Source organism: Pan paniscus, chromosome 15, assembly GCF_029289425.2.
Source record: "Pan paniscus chromosome 15, NHGRI_mPanPan1-v2.0_pri, whole genome shotgun sequence".
Lineage (NCBI taxonomy): Eukaryota > Metazoa > Chordata > Mammalia > Primates > Hominidae > Pan > Pan paniscus.
The window spans coordinates 99,110,730-99,123,300 of NC_073264.2; positions in this window are offsets into that span (position 1 = coordinate 99,110,730).

A 12,571-nucleotide genomic window follows, 5' to 3' on the forward strand; every position below is an offset into this window, starting at 1 on the left:
CAATTGTTTTATCTGCTTCCTTGTTTTCAGAATAGTTTGATGTCAGAATTTCTATCCATCTTAATAAAGCAAAAAATGTTCTACAATTCTGCTAACAACAGGATAAAAATTGTACCCCTTACACTGCCTCTTGACATGGAAATATTCTAAGAATTGTTTTCTTCAGACCACATAGCTAGAATTTTTCTTTTGGCCCAGAGAATGCAGTGATGTTTTCATTTAGAGAAAATGTGGGGAGTGTGTGTGTGTGTATGTGTGTGCATGTGCACACATAGAAGGAGTTCCCTACTGGAGGAGACAAACACATTCTAATTTATCTTCTGGTTCCTGCTTGTGATTCTTTTTAGAAGACACAGAAGCCACCTAAAATTTCTGGTCTATCCCCAAATTCTCAAACCCAAATGGCTGGGATTTGTTTATTTTTTATTGTTATTTCTTCTTAACATATCATGAGTATACCATATGTGAATATAGACTTTTTCTGTGAATTTTTGTTCCAGGTTCATGGTTGATGCTTTTTGCTTGACTTAGAGACTATAGATCTGATATGGACAACAAACGGTAACCCTATCCTTATATCTCCAGAGCAGCTGCTAATAATTTCAATGATTAAACAAATGTATTCCATGAATCTGCTATCAGCAACAATTCCATTATTTCCTATGTCTCCATCTTCTCATCCTTTGATTCCAAGGCAGAAGGGTCTTCTGCTATCAGCTGATGTGCCTGCAAAAGGTCATCTGGAAATAGTCTCTTTCTTTCCCTGCTATAGAGGATGTGGCCTGTTTCCAGCAAGGAACACACTCCTGAACACTCCTACTAACAATTTCTCTTGGCAGTGACACTTGCTAACCCTATCCAAGGGGTCTTTAGTTCTCAGAATGTCAAGAACAGCCTATGCTGATGACAGGCAAGGTGTTGCTGCCCACGATCCTGAGTCAGGGCTGACTAAAGATACCCATCCTTTTGAAGTGCCTTGGGAGGTAAATCATTTTAAAAAGCTGAACCTACTTACTTGGCAATGCCTGCTCAAACTTAACAAAAGGGTCAAGAATATTTCCCTTTAAAGATCCAAACTATAACAGGGACATTCAGAAATCATATTTTATTTGAGAACACATGAAGACTAAAAGCAGAGGGGCAGTGATGTGCCAGTAATGTTTACCAACTGGCTTCTGGTGAAACACCGCCTTGAGCTGTGGCATTAGCCTCTGTCTGTGGTGTAAATTCCTTCTGCCATGGCCAATGCCAAACTGCCAGCATGACATCTCTGAATTTGGCATTAGGAAGAGGTACCTGCAATTGGTCCTCTCAAGCCAGGACTAGAAGCCCTAGCCAGGACTAGCACAGTCATGCTATAGACTGTGAAAGTGAAGAGAGCAAGCACAGAACTTGGGGACAGGAGATGTGGGTTGGATTTTCCAGATATGATCTTTCCCAGCTTATATAAGTTACTTTGGATCCTCTGTGAGCATGTCTAAAACATAGCGGAATGAGCACTTTCTAGTAGGGTTTTGATGAGGATCAAATGATAAAACAGTTGGGGTCATTTTCTCCAGCAAGAACAACTTTGTCTTTACCACCAACTAACATAATGCACTGTGCCATGAGCTTTTCAGCCTCATGCAGAGGATGGATCTCATTTCATCCTGTCACATCTTCTAATGTGGGTGGTGTCATTTCTATCTCACAGAAAGAAAAACTGAATCTTAGAGTGGTGAATAACCTCTCCTCCTCATCCCAGTGAATGATAGCAGCTCAAGTCAGCCTATCTGCAAAGCCTACTCAATTCAGCCCCATGAGATCCTTAATGGTTTTAGCTTTTAAACTGGAAAAAATATTTATTATAGACAGAGGAAGATCCCCTTGAGTCCTAAAATTGTCATACACCTCCTCAAGAGAGGGAGGTTGCTAACACCCCCCAATGCTATGCCATCTGAATGCCATTTTTTTCTCCTCCCATCAATTAAAAAGTGCTAGGTTGTATGCAAGAGATGTTAAGTCATAACCTGCATTCTTTGAACATAAGGTCAATTTCATTCAGGGAACTATGAAGAACAGCTAGCCATATCTTTAATTGATTTATGTTTTATTCCTCAGGGAGGTCACGTACAGAGGTCACAAATATGAAATTATAGAATCCTGGCTTCTCCCCCCATCTCTTTTATCTACATGCCGGGTGGCCTTGGTTGAGTCACTTCTCTTCTCAGAGTATCAGAAAAGTCTCATCTATAAGCCAAGGGTATTCATAAATTCTTCGTTCAATCATTGTGTCTCTGTGTGTGTGTCTGTGTGTGTGAGAGAGAGAGAGAAAGACAGAGAGGGAGAGAGAAACAGAGACAGATACATACAGAGAGAGAGAGAGAGAGAGAGACACGAGAGAGACAGAGACAGAGAAATGATTCAGATAATGATTGTAAGCTCCTTGAGAACAGAGCTTTTGTTTAATAGGCTCAAATCTTCAGGATTTATCAGCACTACTACTGTCCCTATTTGATGAATCAGCGAGTCAAGTACTTGGAACAAAAATTGCCACCCAGACAGTTAGTAGGTGACTGTAATATTTATTCTAGTTCCAACGATCCTGTAAAATCCCCCTTAGACTTTTGGAAAGTGACAGCTGTGGTTTTACAATTTCCAAATCAAGACTAGACATACATATATTTTTTAATGTGAGTTTACTTTCAATGTAAACAACCTTTCCAAAGCACACCAAACACCCAATACATTGGGAATAAACAATGCACTGCAAATTGCATCCCCAATAATCTATCATATGTACATCTCCTATGGATAATGCAACATAACAATAATCCTTTGGTTTAATCGGGCTTGTAAGCAGTAGCATATGCATCAAAATGGTCCCATTGACATTGTTTTGCACCCAAGGAATCAAATTAATGCTTACTAGCATACTAAGCACTGTGTGGTCCTCTCTCCCTTGAAAGTGCACATGTGTTGCTATTAGCATTAACAGGAGTCTGGCCTGGGCTTTGAGGAGTGTGAACACCCACGCTGGGGTGCAGTAGAGAGGCCAGGAAATATTCTGCTGATTTCAGTGGGACTGTGTGTTCTTTGAAAAGCCCTGTAATGGTTCCAGAGGATATCTCTCCAGGTCTGGCTGCAATGTTAATAGATGTGTCTAGTAATAACAGCCTAATTATATGTGTGAGCATGTAATATTGACCTATACAGTATATCTTCCCCATCTTTGCCTCCAAACCACAGGGATGCCCTTTGCTAGGAACAATAGGAGCGTCTCCATATCAGATGACCTCCCCCCACTTTAACGGTGCTCATAAATACTAATCTGGCCAATTCCATCTCCTTTGGCGCCAGAAGGGCAGTTTAATTCTAGATGCTTCAACCCTGGTTCTCAGAGAGCAGAGTATTAAGCAGTGCTGATATGACTATCAGATCTAATACATTTTGCACCATCTTTCCCTAGAATGGATTAAAGTGCTGGTCTCTCTCATCACAAGGCAGAGCAGGGAATGAAATCATTACATCATGCTGGCATCCCCAGGAAGAGGAAGTAAACAATGATGTGGATTTGCCTCCTCCTCCGGAGGGCAGATGGTCTGTGTCCGGCAGACCCACCTTGTGGAGAGCCCAAGGAACGCCCCTGCCCTGCCACCTGCATGATGCAAATCAACTTCTCAGACAAGCCCCCATTCATTGTCAGGCTGGAAACCCAGCCTTCCCAAGGCCTGGAGCCTGGAAGCTGAGCAGCACTAAGCAATTATCTGTTTTGAAGGAATACACTGATTTGACATTCTTAAGGAGTCACAGACGTCTGATTTCATAATATAATTTGTAGAAGTAAAAAAGGCAAGTTAAACATTTGCTTACACATATCATGTTTACATGTGTTCAAAGAACTTTCCAAAACTTTGCAGTCTCATCCAACTGCATCTTTTTTAAGCTCGCTTCGCTCTCGTAGGTTTGCAAACAAATTCCACAGCACATTCAACCGCAAATTGATTTACTTTTGGGGAAACTCCTTGAGTTTCACGACTTTCTTCTTGCTGTTTAACGTACACACAGATGCAAAAAAGAAAAAACAATCTCCTAACACAGGAACACAAATCTGGCATCCGGAGGAGTCGATTTTTTCATTTATTCTCAAAGTGAAGGGAAAGCAGTAATGGAAGTGATCCAGATTACCAAGGAGTGTGCAAATGACTTCTTGGGCCCCGCTGGCAGTGTGACTGACAGCCGACTCCTGGGGCAGAGCAGATGAAGGGGAGAGGAGCATCCTCACATGAAGGAAGGCCATGTTTCATTTGTGACATAACCTGGATATTCATCTTCCTATCACTCCCTGGATGGCACTGCCACCCTCTCTGCATTCAAGTCCAGGAGGCATCTTCAACTAGCTGTCTCTCTTACCTTTCACCATATCAGTCCCCAGGTGCCACTGATGGTGACTCTTTCATGTCTCTTGAGTGCTCTCCCCTTGCCCAGCCACATCCAGGCCACCCCATCACTGAGCACTTGGGCTTCTACAGCAGCTTCTCTGTGATCTTACTGCCCCCTGCCTCCTGCCATTCCATCCCCTGTTCCCCATTGCTGCCAGAGAGAGAATTTCTAACTTGAACATCTGATCCACGGGCCATCTCTTTAGCATGACTTCGAAGGTCTTTCATGGTCAAGCCCCTGCTTTCTTTCCCAGCTTCCTCTCCGTGAGCATACCTCACACTACATGCCCCAGCCAAGTTCTGCGTGTGTTTGTTCTGCTCACCCTCCATGACTTTGGCACATGCTATTCTCTTGACCAGGGATATCCTGCTGTCATTTTTCCACCTGGAAAACACCTATTTATTCTTCAAAACCAGCTCTGATTCCATTCCTGGAAACCATTCGTGAATCGCCAAGAGGGGGTTAGGACTTATTTCCCTATATCTTTAGCATCCTACACTTCCGTACCATAGCAACTGCCACTTTATGTGATTGTTTGCCTATTTAACTAGTGTCTGTCTCATTCAAATTGAGTTGTCATGAGAGGTGGGCTGTGTCTTTCATGGGTTTGCGAAACTATCTCCTTTAGAACCATGTTTTTGTTACCCCTCTCTATACAACATCAAACACAGTTCCCAGGATGTGTTAGATACTGCATAGGGATTTTCAAATGAACGAATGGACACACAAACGACTGAATCAGATCATGAAAATGGACAGGTGTGTACCCACTCATAAGGCTCTGGGTCAGACTATTCTACCTGCTGGAGACCCCTCACAAAGTGATCTAAACTTACTGCCAAACAGTTAGATCACAGAATGCTGCAGACTCCATGAGTGGTGAGAGGGGGATCTCCAGGGGTCTTCCTAAAGCAGCCTCATTGCATTGGTCCCTCATCCTCAGACTTTATCCTTCATTTCCACCTAGGCAGAGAAGCCTCTGCCACTGCACCTGGTGACCTCACCCTGAAGATGCTGGAGGGATCCTCAGAGGAAGTGAGTGTGTCATGAGAATGCTAACCCCTGGAAGGGGCTGGAGGGCCCAAGAAAGGGAGGGCAGGCTGCCCTTTCTTCCAGCAGAGCTGGCCAAGAGCTTACCTGGCCAAGGACCTCAGTGTACTGAGCTGACTTCTCCTTGGCTGCAGTTCCAGAACATTCCTCTGCCTTCCATCCTGCTCCATGAGACCGGGAGCAACGTCTCTGACCCACTCCCTCCAGGTGTGCATCTCATTACTTGCAGGGCATCTCCAGCAGCCTAGTGGCGATGCCAGTGATGAAGCTTCCAAAGAAAGGGCTTCACCGAATGCAACATCAACAGCATGGAGTTAGGGAGGCCGGCGTTTACCAACAAACACGTCTTCCAATCTGCCTGACTTCTGTCCCTGAAGAAAGGAGCATATGTCCAGCCTGGTGTCTTCCAAGGTTTTCAGTTTTGCTTTTGTTTATTTGTTTTCAAGAAGTTTATAAATAATCCAGTGTCCGGGCCATAAAGGGTGACTCCAAAAGATCCCGTTTGTGTGCGACCTGGTTGGCGGCCGGCAGCCCCAGGCAACCCTCCTCTGAAGCCAGAGCTCTGCTATTAGGGCTTGGAAACCCACAGCATTAATAGGAACCAGGCAGGGAAAGTGAAGTTGAGACCAGGAATGTGTCGGGAGGCTTCCAGCTCTGCTCAGCCGTGTGAGGCCCGGGCAAGTCACGCATCGCGGCAGCTCGGCCCGGGGCGCTCCAGGCAGAGGGGTTGGCAAGGGGGTGGCAAGCACTCAGGCTCCAGTGCTTTCTGGGTGCCTTTGTCCAAGTGACTGACTGCCAGAAACCCAACCCCTCCCTGCTCTGGTTCCTGGGAGTTAACCTGGCGAAACCCTAGACCCTCATGTGCCTCAGCTAGAATCTGGCCATGGATTGGAGGTCTCCGATCTGTTTTTCAGACCCATGCTTGCAGGTCCTGCTGTGCTGGGGGAGGGGGCCTGAATGGGGTAGAGCAGGCTCTGGGCAAATGCTTCCTGCACTGGGCTGTGTTACCATGCAGGGTGCTAAGGGCTGCAGACCTCCAGGCACGACTCATGGACCAGAAGGAAGCAGGCATAGACGCTGACCTCCAGGGTGGTCACCCAATTGAATCACCCACAGAAAGTTAATTGGATGCCATCAATCTGCTGCGGTAACTCAGAGAGCCTCAGAAGAGCAAAGGAACAGAGAAGATGGATTTTAGCAAGGCTGTGGCCCTGATGCCCCCTCATTGGCTCCAACTTTGGCTAAGAGGCATGAGATACCATCAGGCTCCACTCTGCTCCATGCTACATCCCACATGCATGCCACCTTGGAGCTGCCACATCCCAAGGGGTTCAGGGTCCCTGCCATTGGGAAGCACAGTGTCCAGCCTCTCTTCCACCCACACAGTGATTACTGCTGATTGTGGTGCCACCATTGAAAAGCTGTGTTTCCCCAGCCAATGACACTGCTCTGGTCAAGGGATGTCAAAGTGGGCGGGGTGGGAGTGGGGGTCAAGAAGGAAACCCCAGTGATGTCCAAATCATAACTAGTTCTCAGGAGGTGAGGGGAGTGGAGGCTGAGCACGGTGGGAGTCTTCAGGGCCTGGCAATACATTTGACACTAAATACATGATAAGTGGATGGTTGACCAGCAGTTCACTTTTCTACTTTTCTATTTGTGTCTTTTACTTTGTTTTTACAATGCTGGCGTGATTCCTAAGGCAGGGTTGTCAAGTGAACTTCTGATAACATTCACAGTGTCTGCCACTGTGAATGTTAGCCAGTTTCTGTGCTTGCGCACAAGTCAAGAGTGGCCATAGTTAACAATAATACATCATATAGCTTCAGATAGCTAGAAGGAGGATATTGAGTGTTCCCAACACAAAGAAATGATGAATGTTTGAGATGATGGATATGCTAATTACCCTGATCTGATCACCATACATTATATATATCAAAACATCACTGGTGTACCACAAAAATATCTCTAATTATTACGTATCAATTAAAAAATTAAATAGTGGATACATATAATTCTTAAATCATAAAAGATTTAAGAATCATAAAAGATAGTTTAGAAAATTTGGCAAACACAGAATAGATAAGAAAATACAAATCATACATGATTGCATCACCCAGAAGTAAAAACTGTTAACATCTTGCTGTACTTCATTCTTCCAGCAAATATTATTTTACACATTTGAGATCACACTGAATAAACAATTTTGCATCCTGCTTTCTCCAATTAATTTGCAGTATAAGTAGTATTCCCCCTTCCTCGGGAAGGTAATTCTGTTTTAGGTTAGGTTTGATTTTGTCTAATCAAGATAAATTTTTATCTTATTTGATAGAGTGGCAGAGAACAGAATTCCTGAGTTAACTTTAGGTACTTGAGCTGTTGATATTTGCTTATTCCCTGGATTTCTACAGCCTACTGGTAGTTTGCATCAAAAAGGATAAAATCATCTGCTACCAATGCCCAAAATACTGGGCAACTCTGTGAAAGAAAATGAACCACCCTAAGCTAAGAGATAGTTGAATTCCCCCTTACAAAAGAGCTATGTAGCACTCAGAGAGACAACAGATTCCAGTGTCACAAAGTCACGAAAGCCAGCTCAGAGACTGAAGCAGGACAGAGAGTTTCTTCAAGACACTGCTCCTGACAACTCAGTACCTAGGCTGCCTGAATGATTTACTTTTATTTTGTATTTTACTTTTGATTAGCAATTTTACTATTACATTTATTGATTTACTCCAGGAGAGGAAATCCTCAGGTAAGAGATAATGTTATCCAACTTTAAGTAAGCGTGGTGTTTCTTAGCCAAATTAAAGACATTCAGACCAGACCTGGATGAAAAGTTTAGTGAGATTTCAACTGATCAGACCAAAAGGAGACAGGCATATTTTTCCCCTTTTTAGTTCAATAGGTGTGAGTTTTGGAATATGAGAGTATAGGAGGTGTGAAATAGTGGGGTAAGAAGCAAACTGAATCCTACTATAGCATCTGACCTTTATTTTATTTTGCAGGGATAAATTTAAAAAAAATGCTGAATTGGGCATTCAATTTGCCAATTTATAGATATGCCCATATTTGTGGAGATACACAACGGTTCATTTTATCCGTGAGTTCCTCCTCTGCATAACATACCATGCCAGATGAAGCAATTCTCAAATCCAAAGACAAGTTATGCCCCAGACCTGCATCCAGGAGCTCTGTAGCCATGAATCAGTGAAAAAAATGGGAGAAATTGCCATGATGTTAATAGATGTTACAAAATAAAAGTGACTATAAGTGACAGGCAACTAAAGCAGAACTATAAAGGGCAGAGGGTCCTTATTTCTATGTGGACATCAGAATAAAACCTCATCTATCCTAAAGAATGGTAATTAGATCAGAGAATGTTAGAGACAGGCATGGGTTTTGGAGTTGTTTCTTAGCTGGGTGGCCTTGGACAAAGCCTTTCCTCTCTCAACTCCTCCATGTTGTCATCTGTACAGTGGGGCCAATGTTGGCTCCAAGTCTCTGTGCCCGGTGAGGCTATTGTGAGAAATCAATGTCATCATGGACAAAAGCACTCTGCATTGTACTTGCGTACATTAGGTACTCACTGAAGAGCAACTGTAGAGAGGATAAAGTTATTATCATTCACTGTAATCAACAAAGGTTTCCATTTGATACTAACACATCTGATTCTAACCTAGGATTGGTTTTGGTGACTTCTCCCGTAGGTGGTGGCTATCACAGTCCAGGTGGGGTGCCAGAAAAGGAGAAAACATAGCCATACCTGCTTATGGAATACCTACTATGTGCCAGTGTAAATGCATCTCCTCTAACTCAACAACCCATTGGATAATGGCTGGGGTTTGAAGGAATGACCTGCCCTGGCTTACACACATGGCAGAGGAAGTGCTGTGCACACCTCTCCATGCTCATCCTTTCTCTCATGGGACTGGAGAGGATTCCAGGGGATGATGTGAGCCAGGATCAGATACTTCACGTATCTATCCATCATTACTTTATTCTTGCCTTTAAAGGTTACTGGACTCCTATGAGTCAGGACCTATGGTGGGTGCTGGGGTATTGAACTGAATTGACCTTTCCTTTCTTATTTCAAAGAATTTCATATCCAGAGGAGTGAAGGCCACATGGAAAGCAAATGCAGCCAGTATAATAAAGATTAGGAGAACAGTGCTGAATATGCAACCTCCCCTCCCCTTTCCCCTTTCTCTCCCTCTCCACCCCAACCACTTTTATTTTTCCTCCTGGTCTGGATTGTCTCTAATATCTCTGTTTGGACAAAGCCTTGAACTTCCATATCCACTTTGACCTTTTTCCCACAGCTTCTCTGCTTACTTATGACTGACTGAGGCCCCTCTGCTGGGGGTCTTTCTTCTCTCTGACATTCTAAGGAGGACCTATATAGCCCATTACTTGATGTACAAGTGCCACTTTGATCCTGTTGTTGTTTCTTATCTTAATCTTGGCTTATATTTATGGTTCTACCTCTAGCTGAAGATCTACAAGCTCACAATTTTCACTTTCCTCAGCTCCGTCATCAAAGTAGGCACACAGTAGGTGCACAGTAGGCACACAGTAGGTGCACTGTAGGCAGTTAGCAGAAATGCTATGATTTGCCAACTTTGAAATCTTCTCAGAGTAGAACAGGATGGAGATACACATAATCACAGAGAGACAGGGCTGGTGTGGAGTATTTCCTCCAGTCACAATGTGTAGTTCTTGAATGGCCTGTTTCCCTCAAGGGACCACGGAAATCTGATGGACAACGGAATCAGATCCAAGAGAGCCTCCAGGACTTTTGGTGAACCTTATTCCATCAGGAGAAATGTGAGAGAGGCAAAAGAAAGGTTGCAGCGTATTAGGAACAGAATATGTCTATTAGTGGGACCTTTCTATATTAGTAGATCAGCATAGGGAGCTGGGACAGTGCTGCCAAAACTGAGCCAGTCAGAAAGTTAGTTGCGATCTCCCCTGTCTAGATGGTCAAAATGATTGGATTTTCTTTGCCGATGTGGAGTGATTGAAGGCAGATCCACTTTGCCAGTTGTTGATTGATGTGTGTGTTTTGTCCATTCCCTCACTGCATGAGGCTTCGTGTACACTCGGTTTGGCCTCTTAGGGAACTTTCGACTGCCAATCTCAAGCAAAGGACCAGACAAGATTCTGTGTCAGTGAAACTGTCCCTTAAATCAAGTCAAAGAGTGAAACTGCTTCTATCAGTCATGACTTGGGCTTTTGTTTGTCTGCCTGCCTGCCTGCCCGCCCGCCCGCCCGCCCTCCCTCCCTCCTTCCTTTCTTTCTTTCTTTCTTTCTTTCTTTCTTTCTTTCTTTCTTTCTTTCTTTCTTTCTTTCTTTCTTTCTTTCTCTTCCTTCCTTCCTTCCTTCCTTCCTTTCTTTCTTTCCTTCTTTCTTCTTTTTTTTGAGACAGAGTCTTGCTCTGTTGCCCAGGCTGGAGTGCAGTGGTGTGATCTCGGCTCACTGCAACCTCTGCCTCCCGGGTTCAAGCAATTCTCCTGCCTCTGCCTCCTGAATAGCTGGGACTACAGGCACGTGCTGCCACGCCCAGCTAATTTTTTGTATTTTAGTAGAGATGAGGTTTCACTGTGTTGCCCAGGCTGGTCGCGAACTCCTGAGCTCAGGCAATTTGCCTGCCTAGGCCTCCCAAAGTGTTTTTATTTCTTTTGTGTTTACTTTTTGGGGTTGTTTGTTTCTTTGTTAGTTTTCGTTGAATTCAGACTTAATATTGTCATCCTCTAGGCATTGGCTCTTTGGAAAGGTAAGGTTTGCAGACTTCTTCATCAGCTTTAGGCTCTAGGGAGCACAGAGTTGCTGTGCCAGTGAAGAGCCTCGGTGGGTTCTGTTTATGCTCCAGCTAGAAGCAGCCTAGGGTATATTTGCTGCTTGCTGATTATGGTGGCCCTTTTGAAGTGTGAGCTTGAATCTATGTACAGATCTAGTGGAAGGTGTCTATATATTCACCTTGAGATGTTCCTCTCGGCAAAAATGAAGCAAGATGGAAGAGTGGTTTTGTGTCCATTTCTTTAGCCAACTCTATTGCATGTTTACCATGTGTCAGGGACCATAGGAAGGACTAATGAAGAATAGATTTATAGGGCAGAGCCTCTGTCCTCAAGATCCTTGAGGCTGGCTGGTCAACATGAGGATGATCAAGCAAGAGGCACCTTCTGTGGGTATGAAGTGGTCCAAACTAGAACCTGACTGAGCCTAAGTGGGATGTAGTAGTTATGAACACTGACTTTGAGGTCAGACAGAAAATGGGTCCCAACCTCAGCTCTGCCCTATTTTAACTATGTGTCCTTGGACTTAGTTTGGCTATGCAAATATTTCTGGGTTTGAATTTTCTTTTCTGCTATAAAATGTAAGATCAGGTAAAGTCTGAAAAGCACTTAGCTCCCAGCCCAGCACATAATTCCTGCTGAACACATGTGAGTTTTGTCATTATCATCACTATTATTGTTGTTGTTACTATCATCATCATCATCTGTATTTACTGAATGAGAGAAGCCTTCACAATAAAAGGGATAATCAAAAAAGATTTTGAAAGACAGCTAGGGTGTGCCAAGGTACCTGAAGGCAGGAACTCGTCCCAGAGAAAAGAAAGAGTTTGTGCAAAGACTCAGAGCTATGAGAGTGAGTTGGGCTATTTTCTGGGATTGGCAATAGTAAAAATGACTGGATTTCTTGATTTTTCTGGGATAAAAGGTGTTGGTGTATGGGTCTTTTGAGGATCTAAGGTGTAAAATAATAGATGGTGGTCAAACCATAAGAGCTCTTGAGTGGTATGCTGTGAAGTATTATTATTACTCTGGAAATAAGTAGAAGTTATGGACAACATTGGATCAAAGTTTAGCATGGCTGCCAGACTGAAATCTGGGTTAGAGAGGAGCTTGGAGATACGTATGTCTAGAGAGTTCAGGAAGGATAAAGTACTCAAAGAAAGGGGCTAGCACCAAAAGCAGCCAAGAAAAAGGAACTATAAGAAAGGTGACTAAGATTTTCCTCCAAGGGCCGTAAGATGGACTTTATCCCCCTCGTAACCCTGAAAAAGCCTTTGCCTTCTTTAGTTCATGAAACAAATTCA